Source organism: Arachis hypogaea, chromosome 2, assembly GCF_003086295.3.
Source record: "Arachis hypogaea cultivar Tifrunner chromosome 2, arahy.Tifrunner.gnm2.J5K5, whole genome shotgun sequence".
NCBI classification, from domain to species: Eukaryota; Viridiplantae; Streptophyta; class Magnoliopsida; order Fabales; family Fabaceae; genus Arachis; species Arachis hypogaea.
In genome coordinates, this window is record NC_092037.1 from 17,175,484 (window position 1) to 17,185,426 (window position 9,943).

The window sequence follows — 9,943 nt, forward strand, 5'->3', positions numbered from 1 at the left end:
AAGATTCAGAACATACAGCAGAGGAATTGCACAGAAAAAGCTGGGCGTTCAAAACGCCCAGTGAAGAAGGACAGACTGGCGTTTAAACGCCAGCCAGGGTACCTGGTTGGGCGTTTAACGCCCAAAAGGGTATAGCTTTGGGCGTTAAATGCCAGAATGTGCACCATTCTGGGCGTTTAACGCCAGGATGGCTAGAAGGGAAGATTTTGTTTTCAAATCAAATTTTTTTTTAGTTTTCAAAATCTTTTCAAAATCAAATCTTTTTCAAATCAATTTTTCAATCAAATCTTTTTCAAAATCAATTTCTTTCCATTTTCAAAGATACTTACTATCAATTAATGATTTGATTCAACACTTCAAGTATGTTACCTTTTCTGTTGAGAAAGGTTTAATGTTTGAATCATATCTTTTCTTGTTAGTCAAGTTTTTAATTTTCAAATCAAATCTTTTTAAAATGTTTTTCAAATCATATTTTCTCAATCACATCTTTTTAAAACTAATCATATCTTCTTAACCACATCTTTTTCAAAATAGTTTTCAATCAAATCCTTTTGATTTCTAATTTCAAAATCTTTTTCAAAAAAATCACTTGATTTCTTTTCCATTTTCATTTTCGAAAATTAAGTAATGTTTTTCAAAAAAAAAATGTTTTCAAATTTCTACTTAATTTTCGAAAATCACTTCCCTCCTTCTCACATCCTTCTATTTATGGACTAACACTATCCTTAATGCAAAATTCGAACTCCATCTTCTTTGATAAGTTCAAATTTTCTACTTCTGTCTTCTACTCTTCTTTTCTTCTGACACCTAAAGGAATCTCTATACTGTGACATAGAGGATTCCACATTTTCTTGTTCTCTTCTCTTTCTTATGAGCAGGAGCAAAGACAAAGGCATTCTTGTTGAGGCTGATCCTGAACCTGAAAGGACCTTGAAGAGAAAGCTCAGAGAAGCCAAAGCACAACTCTCTTTAGAGCACCTAACCGAATTCTTCAAAGAAGAAGAACACATGGCAGCCGAAAACAACAACAATGCCAACAATGCAAGGAAGGTGCTGGGTGACTTTACTGCACCTACTCCCGACTTCTATGGGAAAAGCATCTCTATCCCTGCCATTGGAGCAAACAACTTTGAGCTTAAGCCTCAATTAGTTTCTCTAATGCAACAGAATTGCAATTTCCATGGACTTCCATTGGAAGATCCTCATCAGTTTTTAGCTGAATTCTTGCAAATCTGTGACACTGTTAAGACTAATGGGGTTGACCCTGAGGTCTACAGACTTATGCTATTCCCTTTTGCTGTAAGAGACAGAGCTAGAACATGGTTGGACTCTCAACCTAAAGAAAGCCTGGACTCTTGGGAAAAGCTAGTCAATGCCTTCTTGGCAAAGTTCTTTCCACCTCAAAATTGAGTAAGCTTAGAGTGGAAGTCCAAACCTTCAGACAGAAGGAAGGAGAATCCCTCTATGAAGCTTGGGAAAGATACAAACAATTGATCAGAAAGTGTCCCACTGATATGCTTTCTGAATGGAGCATCATAGGTATTTTCTATGATGGTCTCTCTGAACTGTCCAAGATGTCTTTGGATAGCTCTTCTGGAGGCTCTCTTCATTTGAAGAAGACGCCTGCAGAAGCTCAAGAACTGATTGAAATGGTTGCAAATAACCAATTCATGTACACTTCTGAAAGAAATCCTGTGAACAATGGGACTAGTCAGAAGAAAGGAGTTCTTGAGATTGACACTCTGAATGCCATATTGGCTCAGAACAAAATATTGACTCAACAAGTCAATATGATTTCTCAAAGTCTGTCTGGAATGCAAAATGCACCAAGCAGTACTAAGGAAGCTTCATCTGAGGAAGAAGCTTATGATCCTGAGAACCCTTCAGTGGAAGAGGTGAATTACATGGGAGAACCCTATGGAAACACCTACAATCCTTCATGGAGGAATCATCCAAATCTTTCATGGAAGGATCAACAGAGACCTCAACAAGGTTTCAATAACAATAATGGTGGAAGAAACAGGTTTAGCAATAGCAAGCCCTTTCCATCATCTTCTCAGCAACAGACAGAGAGCTCTAAGCAGAATACCTCTGACTTAGCAACTATGGTCTCTGATCTAATCAAAACCACTCAAAGTTTCATGACTGAAACAAGGTCCTCCATCAGAAATTTGGAAGGACAAGTGGGTCAGCTGAGCAAGAAAATTACTGAACTCCCTCCTAGTAATCTCCCAAGCAATACTGAAGAAAATCCAAAAGGAGAATGCAAGGCCATCAACATGGCCGAATTCTGGGAGGAAGAAGAGGCAGTGAACGCCACTGAGGAAGGCCTCACTGGACGTCCACTAGCCTCCAATGAGTTCCCCAATGACGAACCATGGGAATCTGAGGCTCAAAATGAGACCATAGAGATTCCATTGGACTTACTTCTGCCATTCATGAGCTCTGATGAGTATTCTTCCTCTGAAGAGGATGAGTATGTCACTGAGGAGCAAGTTGCTAAATACCTTGGAGCAATCATGAAGCTAAATGACAAGTTATTTGGAAATGAGACTTGGGAGGATGAACCCCCTTTGCTCATCAAAGAACTGAATGACTTGTCTAGGCAGAAACTGCCTCAAAAGAGACAGGACCCTGGGAAGTTTTCAATACCTTGTACCATAGGCACCATGACCTTCAAGAAGGCCTTGTGTGACTTAGGGTCAAGTGTAAACATCATGCCTCTCTCTGTAATGGAGAAGCTAGGGATCTTTGAGGTGCAAGCTGCAAAAATCTCACTAGAGATGGCAGACAACTCAAGAAAACAAGCCTATGGACTTGTAGAGGATGTTCTGGTTAAGGTCGAAGACCATTACATCCCTACTGATTTCATAGTCCTAGAGACTAGGAAGAGCATGGATGAATCCATCATCCTTGGCAGACCCTTCCTAGCCACAGCAAAGGCTGTGATTGATGTTGATAGAGGAGAGTTGATCATTCAAGTGAATGAAGAATCCTTGGTGTTTAAGGCCCAATGATATCCCTCTGTCATCATGGAGAGGAAGCATGAAGAGCATCTCTCAAAACAGAGCCAAACAGAGCCCCCACAGTCAAACTCTAAGTTTGGTGTTGGGAGGCCACAACCAAACTCTAAGTTTGGTGTTGAACCCCCACATTCAAACTCTAAGTTTGGTGTTGGGAGGTTCCAACATGGCTCTGAGAATCTGTGAGGCTCCATGAGAGTCCTCTGCACGAAATTGCAATCACACTTTTGCAATTCCGCACAACTAACCAGCAAGTGTACTGGGTCGTCCAAGTAATACCTTGCGTGAGCAAGGGTCGATCCCACAGAGATTGTCGGCTTGAAGCAAGCTATGGTTATCTTGTAAATCTTAGTCAGGATATCAGAAATTATCAGGATTGATTGTGAAAAGCAAAAGAACATGAAATGATTACTTGTTTTTGCAGTAATGGAGAATAGGTTGAGGTTTGGAGATGCTCCATCTTCTAAATCTCTGCTTTTCTACTGTCTTCTTCTTCAAACACGCAAGTCTCCTTCCATGGCAAGCTGTATGCAGGGTTTCACCGTTGTCAATGGCTACCTCCCATCCTCTCAGTGAAAGCGATTGCATATGCTCTGTCACAGCATAGCGGAATTCATCTGTCGGTTCTCAATCAGGCCGGAATAGAATCCAGTGATTCTTTTGCGTCTGTCACTAACGCCCCGCCTTCAGGAGTTTGAAGCACGTCACAGTCATTCAGTCATTGAATCCTACTCAGAATACCACAGACAAGGTTTAGACCTTCCGGATTCTCTTGAATGCCGCCATCAGTCTAGCTTATACCACGAAGATTCCGATTAAAGAACCCAAGAGATAACTACTTAATCTAAGGTAGAACGGAGGTGGTTGTCAAGCACACGTTCATAGTTGAGAATGATGATGATTGTCACGGATCATCACATTCATCCGGATTAAGAACAAGTATTATCTTAGAATGGAAGCAAGCATGATTGAATGAGAAACAGTAGTAATTGCATTAATCCATCAAGACACAGCAGAGCTCCTCACCCCCAACCATGGGGTTTAGAGACTCATGCCATGGAAAGTACAATAAGAAAGGTGTAAAAGTGTCATGAGGTCATCAGGTCATAAGGTACAATGTCAAAAGATCCTATTAATAGTAAACTAGTAGCCTAGGGTGTACAGAAATGGGTAAATGACGTAAAAATCCACTTCTGGGTCCACTTGGTGTGTGATTGGGCTGAGCAATGAAGCATTTTCGTGTAGAGACCTTTTCTGGAGTTAAACGCCAGCTTTCATGCCAGTTTGGGCGTTTAACTCCAAGTTTTATGCCAGTTCCGGCGTTTAACGCTGGAATTTCTGAGGCTGATTTGCCACGCCGGTTTGAGCCATCAAATCTTGAGCAAAGTATGGACTATCATATATTGCTGGAAAGCCCAGAATGTCTACTTTCCAATGCCGTTGAGAACGCGCCAATTGGGCTTCTGTAGCTCCAGAAAATCCACTTCGAGTGCAGGGAGGTCAGAATCCAACAGCATCTGCAGTCCTTTTTGGTCTCGGAATCAGATTTTTGCTCAGGACCCTCAATTTCAGCCAGAAAATACCTGAAATCACAGAAAAACACAAAAACTCATAGTAAAGTCCAGAAAAGTGAATTTTAGCTAAAAACTAATAAAAATATACTAAAAACTAACTAGATTATACTAAAAACATACTAAAAACAATGCCAAAAAGCATACAAATTATCCGCTCATCACAACACCAAACTTAAATTGTTGCTTGTCCCCAAGCAACTGAAAATCAAAATAGGATAAAAAGAAGAGAATATACTATAGACTCCAAAATATCAAGGAAACATAGTTCCAATTAGATGAGCGGGACTAGTAGCTTTTTGCCTCCGAACAGTTTTGGCATCTCACTCTATCCCTTGAAGTTCAGAATGATTGGCATCTATAAGAACTCAGAACTCAGATAGTGTTATTGATTCTCTTAGTTGAGCATAATGATTCTTGAACATAGCTAGTGTATGAGTCTTGGCTGTGGCCCAAAGCACTCTGTCTTCCAGTATTACCACCGGATACATACATGCCACAGACACATAATTGGGTGAACCTTTTCAGATTGTGACTCAGCTTTGCTAAAGTCCCCAATTAGAGGTGTCCAAGGTTCTTAAGCACACTCTTGTTGTCTTGGATCACAACTTTATTTCTTTCTTTCTCTTTTTCTTTTCTTCTTCTCTTTTCTCTTTTTTTTTCGAATTTTTTTTTTGTATCCACTGCTTTTTCTTGCTTCAAGAATCAGTCTAATGATTTTTAGATCCTCAATAACAGTTCTCCTTTTCCTCATTCTTTCAAGAGCCAACAATTTTTAACATTCTCAAAACAAAAAATTCAAGAGACATATGCACTGTTCAAGCATTCATTCAGAAAGCAAAAAGTATTGTCACCACATCAAACTAATTCAACTAGTTTCAATGATAAATTTCGAAATCCTGTACTTCTTGTTCTTTTGTGATTAAAGCATTTTTCATTTAAGAGAGGTGATGGATTCATAGGACATTCATATCTTTAAGGCATAAAATTTCAATTTTATTAATTATGAATTAAGACAAGACTCAAAAAAAATAGATATAAAATGAAACTAAAAAAAACGAAAAATAAAAACAAAACAAAGGAGAAAAAAAAACGCAAACATAGGCTCCTAATGATAGAGGTTTTCACAGAGTTAGGACTCAACAACCTTGATTTTGAGAAGTGGATGCTCCCTCAGCTTGAGAGGAGAACTTTTGGCGTTTCAATTCTTGGAGTTCACGCCCCTGCTTCTCTTGTTCCTTTAGCAATTTGCAGAGCATGCAGTTCTGATTCTGCTGTTCTTCCTTCAGTTGCTCCATAGTCTCTTGCAGCTTGGAGATAGATGCTTCTAGGCTGGTCCAGTAGTCAATTCTTGGGAATTCAGGGAGGAATTCCTGTGCCCTCCTCTTGATAGAGTTGTCTTGCACTTGTCCTTCCATTGACTTCTTGGTGATTGGGTGTTCAATGGGTATGAACTCATCTACTCCCATCTTCACCCCAGCCTCTTTACAGAGCAAGGAGATCAAGCTTGGATAAGCCAGTTTGGCTTCAGTGGAATTCTTATTTGCAATTGTGTAGATCTCACAAGCAATCACATGATGGACCTCCACTTCTTTTCCAAGCATAATGCAATGAATCATCACTGCCCTCTTGATGGTGACCTCAGAACGGTTGCTAATGGGCAATATGGAATGCCCAATAAAGTCTAGCCACCCTCTTGCAATTGGCTTGAGGTCTCCCCTCTTGAGTTGGTTTGGGACACCCTTTGAATTGGTTATCCACTTAGTTCCAGGGAGGCATATGTCCTCTAGAACTTGATCCAACCCTTTATCTACTCTCACCATCCTCCTATTGAAGGAGTCAGGATCATCTTGCAGTTGAGGTAGTTTGAAGATTTCTCTTATTTTGTCCAGATGGAAGTACATAACTTTCCCTCTGACCATGGTTCTGTAGGTATGGTAAGCAGTTCCAGTCATTCTCTGCTTATCTGTTAGCCACAGATTAGAGTAGAATTCCTGAACCATGTTCCTTCCAACCTTTATTTCAGGATTGGTCAGAACTTCCCATCCTCTGTTTCGAATTTGCTCTTGGATCTCCGGATATTCATCTTCTTTCAGATCAAATTTAACTTCCGGGATCACTGACCTCAGACCCATTATTTTGTGATAATGGTCTTCATGTTCTTTGGTTAAGAACTTCTCTTGATTCCAAAGATTCTTTGGATTAGTCTCTTTCTTTCCTCTTGAGTTGGTTTGTTTTCCCTTAGGAGCCATGATCTTGATGAATCTTGGCTTAGTGATCACGGAAAAGCACACCAAACTTAGAGGTTTTGCTTGTCCTCAAGCAAAAAGAGAAGAAAGAAGAGAAGAGAGAGAGAAGAGGAAGAGGAAATTCGAATGGTGTGGTGGAAAGAGGAAGCCAAACACGAATTTATAAGGTGAGGGGGAGAGTTTTTTTCGAAAAAAAGAGAGATTTGAAAGGAGATTTGAGAAGATATGGAAAGAAATTGAGAAAAGGGTGAGTTTTTTTTTGAAGAAGATTTGGGATTAATTTGAAATAGATTTGAAGAATGGTTTTGATTTGTGAAGATTTGAAAGTGAATGATGAAAGGTTGAAGTGCATTTATGTAGAAGAGTATGGGTAAAAAGAGGAAAGTTTGAAAAAATTTGAGTTGAAAACAAAAATGTGGTCCCCCCCACCTTTCTGGCGTTAAACGCCCAGAATGGCACTCATTCTGGCGTTTAACGCCCATATGGCACCCCTTTTGGGCGTTTAACGCCCAGCCAGGTGCCCTGGCTGGCGTTAAACGCCAGAAAGCCTTTATCACTGGGCGTTTTTCAAAACGCCCAGGATGCTGCACACCTGGCGTTAAACGCCCAGAATGGTGCCCATTCTGGCGTTTAACGCCCAAAATGGCACCATTCCTGGCGTTAAACGCCCAGAATGGTACCCATTCTGGCGTTTAACGCCCAAAATGCCCCTTACTGGCGTTTTTTCGCCAGTAAGCTCATTTTCTCTGCTTTTTGAGCTGAATCCTTCTGTAACTCTGTGAATTCCTTCATTTTTGATATTTGCCTCTGTAAGAACTAATCATATAACCTCCTAATGACTGGGTTGCCTCCCAGCAAGCGCTTCTTTACTGTCTTTAGCTGGACTTTTACTGAGAATCACTCAAGTCTCAGTTTTGAGCATTCCTGCTCAAAATTGCCCTCAAGATAATGTTTGATTCTCTGTCCATTAACAATGAACTTTTTATCAGAATCAATATCCTAAAGCTCAACATATCCATATGGTGACACTCCTGTAATCACATACGGACCCCTCCAACGGGATTTGAGTTTTCCTGGAAACAATCTGAGCCTAGAGTTGAAGAGCAGAACCTTTTGTCCTGGCTCAAAGACTCTGGTTGACAACTTCTTGTCATGCCATTTCTTTGCCTTTTCCTTATAAATTTTTGCATTTTCAAAGGCATTGAGTCTGAACTCCTCTAGCTCATTTAGCTGGAGCAGTCTTTTTTCACCAGCTAACTGTGCATCCATGTTTAGGAATCTGGTTGCCCAGTAGGCTTTATGTTCCAGTTCCACAGGCAAATGACAGGCCTTCCCATACACCAGTTGGTATGGGGAGGTTCCTATAGGAGTCTTGAATGCTGTTCTGTATGCCCACAGAGCATCATCCAAGCTCTTTGCCCAATCCTTTCTTCGGGCTATCACAGTCCGTTCCAGGATTCTTTTTAGTTCTCTGTTAGAGACTTCAGCTTGCCCATTTGTCTGTGGATGATACGGAGTTGCCACTTTGTGGCTAATTCCATATCTAACCATAGCAAGGTGTAGCTGTTTATTGCAGAAATGAGTGCCCCCGTCACTGATTAGCACTCTGGGAACGCCAAACCTGCTGAAAATGTTTTTCTGGAGAAATTTCAGTACGGTCTTGGTATCATTAGTGGGTGTAGCAATTGCTTCTACCCACTTAGATACATAGTCCACTGCCACCAGAATGTAAGTGTTTGAGTATGATGGTGGGAATGGCCCCATGAAGTCAATCCCCCATACATCAAACAGTTCTATCTCTAATATCCCTTGTTGAGGCATGGCATATCCATGAGGCAGGTTACCAGCTCTTTGGCAACTGTCACAGTTACGCACAAACTCTCGGGAATCTTTATAGAGAGTAGGCCAGTAGAAGCCACATTGGAGGACTTTAGTGGCTGTTCGCTCACTTCCAAAATGTCCTCCATACTGTGATCCATGGCAGTGCCATAGGATCCTTTGTGCTTCTTCTCTGGGTACACACCTGCGGATCACTCCGTCAGCACATCTCTTAAAGAGATATGGTTCATCCCAGAGGTAGTACTTGGCATCTGAAATTAATTTCTTTCTCTGCACGTAGCTGTACTCTTTGGGAATGAACCTCACAGCTTTAAAATTTGCAATATCTGCAAACCATGGAGCTTCCTGAATGGCGAATAGTTGCTCATCTGGGAAAGTCTCAGAAATCTCAGTAGAAGGGAGGGACGCCCCAGCTACTGGCTCTATTCGGGACAGATGATCAGCTACTTGGTTCTCTGTCCCTTTTCTGTCTCTTATTTCTATATCAAACTCTTGCAGAAGCAACACCCATCTGATGAGCCTGGGTTTTGAATCCTGCTTTGTGAGTAGATATTTAAGAGCAGCATGGTCAGTGTACACAACCACTTTGGATCCCACTAGATAGGATCTAAACTTGTCAATGGCATAGACCACTGCAAGTAACTCTTTTTCTGTGGTTGTGTAGTTCTTCTGTGCGTCATTTAGAACACGACTGGCATAGTAAATGACGTGCAGAAGCTTGTTATGCCTCTGTCCCAACACTGCACCAATGGCATGGTCACTGGCATCACACATTAGTTCAAAGGGCAATGTCCAATCTGGTGCAGAGATGACTGGTGTTGTGACCAGCTTAGCCTTCAGGGTCTCAAACGCCTGCAGACACTGTGTGTCAAACACAAATGGTGTGTCAGCAGCTAACAGGTTACTCAAAGGTTTTGCAATTTTCGAAAAATCCTTTATAAACCTTCTGTAGAATCCTGCATGCCCCAGAAAGCTTCTGATTGCCTTAACATTGGCAGGTGGTGGTAATTTTTCAATTACCTCTACCTTTGCCTTATCCACCTCTATTCCCTTGCTTGAAATTTTGTGCCCAAGGACAATTCCTTCAGTCACCATAAAATGACATTTCTCCCAGTGTAAAACCAGGTTAGTCTCTTGGCACCTTTTCAAGACAAGTGCTAGGTGATTAAGACAGGAGCTAAATGAGTCTCCATATACTGAAAAGTCATCCATGAAGACTTCCAGAAATTTCTCTACCATATCTGAGAAGATAGAGAGCATG

At 41.0% G+C, this 9,943-nt stretch overlaps 1 non-coding gene across 1 annotated transcript; it reads right to left on the bottom strand.

Annotated features, from left to right (window-relative positions):
• Positions 1-1,412: 1,412 nt before the first annotated feature.
• LOC112764710 (small nucleolar RNA R71) lies at positions 1,413-1,520 on the bottom strand. Its single transcript, XR_003183319.1, has one exon. It is a non-coding gene; the product is annotated as a small nucleolar RNA R71 (small nucleolar RNA).
• Between the last annotated feature and the right edge of the window lie 8,423 nt (positions 1,521-9,943).